Genomic DNA, 5,000 nt, shown 5'->3' with positions numbered 1-5,000 from the left:
TGTTCACACCGTTTCCAGGTAAACTCCCGCGTTTCGCATTTTTCTGTATTTTTCTGAAACCGTGCTCTCGGTTTGTTCCTCTTTGAAGATGATTCATGAATCGCACCATGATTTGTCCGAATTGGGATTTAATCTGTATGTTCTTTTGCCTTACAATTTGTGCTCTTCTTTTTAAATCCACTTCTCAATTGAACATTTCGGCTAATTGTTATTTTTTGGGCAGTAATTAGTGTCCATGCTTTTGGGTAAATGTTTTTTTATCCCCATTACGAGACCTCCCTGCAACTCCCCGCAACTCCTTTCCATGGTTGCCTGGTTGCCATAGCTGCTCGAGAACCAAAGTCGTCAATTTTCCACATTTAAATGACAAAATTACCCCATTCAAACAAAACAACTCGTGATATTTCTAAGGGCATTATTGTAAAACTACCTATGCCTCTGAATATTCTCGTTTTTCTACTCTTGTGCTTCTTCGTTTTCATTCCGGGTATTCACTTGGAATGGAATTTGAGATTTCAGACAACTTTCTTTTTACTCAAACTATTGTTTATGTTGATCATTTTTATTCAAAATTTTTGATTGGATTAACAAAACTAGTGCGGCTAGGCCAAAAGTGCCCTCATCAAACGAACCAAATCATGTTATTTCATAGTTCTGTTCCAGATGCTCGGACAATTCCAGAATTGGGACTTTTTCTGTGTTGTTTTGCTTTAGAATTCGTCATCTTCTTTGACATCGACGTCTCAATTGCAATTTTGATTTATTTGTTCTTTTCCAGCAATATTTTACCGTCCACAGTTGGGTAAAATGTTTTTATCGCTAGGATTTTGGTTGCCCAATTCAGAACCCACCTCTCTACAACTCCACCTTTCATTTTTAGACTATTATTCTCTTTCCCCTTTCTGCTTCTCTATTCTCTCTCTGCCTTCGATTTCTAGTTTATGCACCGGGAAACCATCTTTTTCTGAATTTGTTATTGCTCTTGTATTAATTTTTTTCGGTTGTCCTTGTGGGAAGATGGACGAACATTTGGACTTCAAAATTGGGATCTTATCTCAATTTGTTTTTGGTTTTGCTTCTTAATTGCAATTTTGATTGAAGTCTTTATTTTTGGGGAATAATAACTGTCCATGCTTTTCGGTAAATTCATTTAAGGGAACTTTAATGAAAAACTACATTTTTACACTAAAAAGTCAATTCTGGTATTAGTAACTTTTGTTGGTATTTAGACAATCTTTCATCATTAATAAAACTTCAATAAAATGATAAAGATTGAAAATCAAAGAAACATAGTCCAGAGAGCTTTGGAAACAGAGGGCTGATGCTTTTTCTTAAAACAGAGATCTGATATTTTCATTCAGATATTCCTGATATATATGGCTCAATACATAAGCCGACTGAAGGAATTGGGTCGACTGATAAAGAGAATGGGTCGACTGATAAAGGCAACAGTCAGCCCTTTTACACAGAATCAGTTTAAGTAAAGCATTAACTTTTAACACTCCCTCTTAATGCTTTGCTGCTTCACTCCTAAAAGTTCTCTTAGGTAGATGAATCTGTCCTTTGGTAATGGAACTTTTGCTCTCCAAGCTTTACCATGTGGAAATGAATCTCTATGATGCTTCCCAAGTGCACACCCTTCATAGATTTCTTCATTTTCTTGGATACTCGGCAACCCATGCACCATTTCTTTTTCTTGTAGCTTCTTGGGACTTGTCTCATTTGAGATTCTCGGAAAAATTTCATCTGAGATAGCATTTTAGATGACCCCAAGAGCTTTTGCATCTCTCTTGATGTTTTCCTTCAACTCCCTTGTTTGAGTCTTTGTCAAAACCACAGTACTTAGAGGTACAACATAACCATCTTCAATCAAGGTCCACAAATCATGAGATACAAAAATTGGTCTCAACTTTGTCCTCCAGAAGTCGTAGTTTACTCCACTGAAGATAGGAGTTCGAATCTCACCACTGCTACTTGAACCAGCCATGAATTTGAAAAATTTTGATTCTAAGGTTTCACTTAGAATTTTCCCCCTTTTTGAGAATCAAAAAACGCCCCACTCTTTGATCAGATTGGCTCTGATACCATGTTGGTATTTAGACAATCTTTCATCATTAATAAAACTTGAATAAAATGATAAAGATTGAAAATCAAAGAAACATAGTGCAGAGAGCTTTGGAAACAGAGGGCTGATGCTTTTTCTTAAAACAGAGATATGACATTTTCATTCAGATATTCCTGATATATATGGCTCAATACATAAGCCGACTGAAGTAATTGGGTCGACTGATAAAGAGAATGGGTCGACTGATAAAGGCAACAGTCAGCCCTTTTACACAGAATCAGTTTAAGTAAAGCATTAACTTTTAACAACTTTACCTTTTATTTTATCCTTATCGTTAAAATTCAAAGTTTTCAAACCATTTTTATTAGTTTTCCTTTGATTTAATCCTCGACAAACTTCGTCCCCTTGTGTCAAGTGATCAATCAACGCTCAGTCAAGGCGGAATGGGTAATGGAAAAAAGTACCCTCATCAAACGAACCAACACATTAAATCTTCAATTTTGGGTTGGTAAAATTCTCCACGCCTATACCCCACTTGACTTGGTAAAATTCTACTCATTATAGCACATCCAATTTTGGGTTGTTTGATCTCAATGTTTTCTCAAATCTAACGGTTCAGATTAATTAACTCAATAAAAATTATTAAAAATTGTTTAAAAATACAAAAAACAAAAAACAAAAATTTTTATATATTTTTTTAATACCTAACCAGCTTCTTCCACCTTATACCACATTTCAATCTTTTCAACACTTTGAACCAAAACTTTCATATACTTTTGTGTGAAAAAAGTATATGAAAGATGTTATGTTGTGTGAATTCTGGGTTCAAATTACTTATGACCTGATTACGAGTAATGAGATGCACTTGCGAGAACTTTGGAGTATAATTTACCATACTTGACTTTGGTAAAATTATGTTTTTATTTTTATTATTATTTATTATTATTTTTTATTATTATTATTTTATATCAAAGATACTTCTCCATGTTGGTAAAATTCTACTCTTTTTATTTTATTTTATCAAAGATACTTCTTTCATACAAGACTAGGTTAGCTGCTGACTTCATGACCAGAGGAAGAGGAAACTAGCACACGGAGATGTAGGAAACTTAAGGCTAGATAAAGAAGACCACTAGCATTGTTGAGTCATTTACCTTAAGAACTAAGCATCCACATAAAATCGGTATGGGCAGGGGGAGGCCGTGCTACATCACTATGATGACCTGTTTCAATCTTCGGTCATTGTTGCCACCTCACCGGGATATCAATCATCGGATTCCCTTCCTCCCAGGCACCGGTCCCGTTAATGTACGGCCATACCATTATGGGCATGCCCAAAAGGCGGAGCTCAAATGGGAGGTTGACACGATGTTGGCCACAGGCATCATCCGCCCAGCCTTAGCCCTTTCTCGTCGCCCGCTCTGTTAGTGGCCAAGGGTGAAGCCTCCTGGCGTTTTTGTGTTGACTATCGCATGGTCAATTTGATCACCATCAAGGATTGTTTTTCGGTTCCCATAATCGATGAACTCCTCGCCGATGCAACTTGGGATGATTTGAATTTAATCCTGACCTGTTTTCCAGAGTTTGTCGCCTGAGGACAAGCTCGTTCTAAGGGGCGTGCCCTGTCTACTATCCAGCCATGACTGAACTTTTCCAGAGTTTGTAGTGAATGTGTGGGCTATATACAAACCCCATGTAATTCCGTTTTGGATTATGAATCACAACTGAACTTTATCTTTCCTTTTGCAAATTTCATTTTCTTTGTCATTTTCCCCTTTGGGGTGGCTGGACTTTATCTTTCTTTTTGCAAATTTCCTTTGGGGTGGTTGTTCAAAAGGCAATTGAAAACATTCCCACATAGGATTTTGATGCTCTGGCCATGATGCATAAAAATTTGAGTAGGAATCTGATGAGCGCATATTTTACTTCGAAACCCACATTTTCTTGTGTTTTGTTTGTTCAAAATGAAGGAAATTACGTGGTTTTGAGAAAAATATGAATTCAATTCTTTTAAGTTCAATTCAAGTGAAGTAGTTGGAATTTGGTTTTGTTCAGTAAGTGGATTGACTTAAAGTGTGTTTATCATTTTTTTTAAGTTGAAATTGGTTTTCAGTTATAATCACGAGTGGGGTTATTTTTAATTACATTTCTTTTTGCTCATCCAAATCTTATGCAGGTCATTCCTTTAAAAATTAGACAGCAGCTTATTTGGTTGAATTTTTGTGTAGGGATCATATTGTTTTTAAAGTCTAAAAGGAGGTTTGACAAGTCAACAAAATGTGGAAGACATGCCTTGCACGTGATTTATTCAATTGCACAAAGGCTGGCCTTATCATCTCATTTGCACCGACAAAGGCTGGCCTTATTCAATTGCAGCAAAGCAAGGGGCTTAGGTTGATCAAATTCAAAAAGAGATGGAAACCCAACATCCTAGATCAAATTCCAGTTTGAGGGTCTTAACCAATTTGGTGGTAGTCCATTTGGGAGATGTGATTGCCAATCAACACTTAGCAGATCATTGAAGAGACAAATTAAGGAGGGTTGCTAATGCAGTGAATTGACTCATAGTTATGAGGCTAGGGGTTATGTTAGTGAGATATCAATGAGAAGGAGTTGAAGTTTCTTCCGTTTCTCTTTATTCATTCTTGTCAATTCATGGGTTTTAAAACGTTTGTCTGTTACGGAAAAGGAAGGAGAAGTGGGAATTCGACTAAAAGAAAAGAGAACTGATCAATTTTTCTGGAAGCAGAGGCGGAGGAAAGAAGGCAGCGGCAAAGCAATATTTTTTCAGGCTTTTCTAAACTAAGTTTTCTTTTAATTTGATTAATTCAAAAATATTTTCGATTATGTTTTGGAACTAATTTTCCTTAGCTAGGGCTACGAAATAGCCATGACTATGAATGCTTATATTCTCATGTAAATTATTTCAAGTTTT

This window comes from Malus domestica, chromosome 13 (genome assembly GCF_042453785.1).
Source record: "Malus domestica chromosome 13, GDT2T_hap1".
In the NCBI taxonomy this organism is placed as follows: Eukaryota; Viridiplantae; Streptophyta; class Magnoliopsida; order Rosales; family Rosaceae; genus Malus; species Malus domestica.
Note: the sequence above shows the minus strand (reverse complement) of the source record.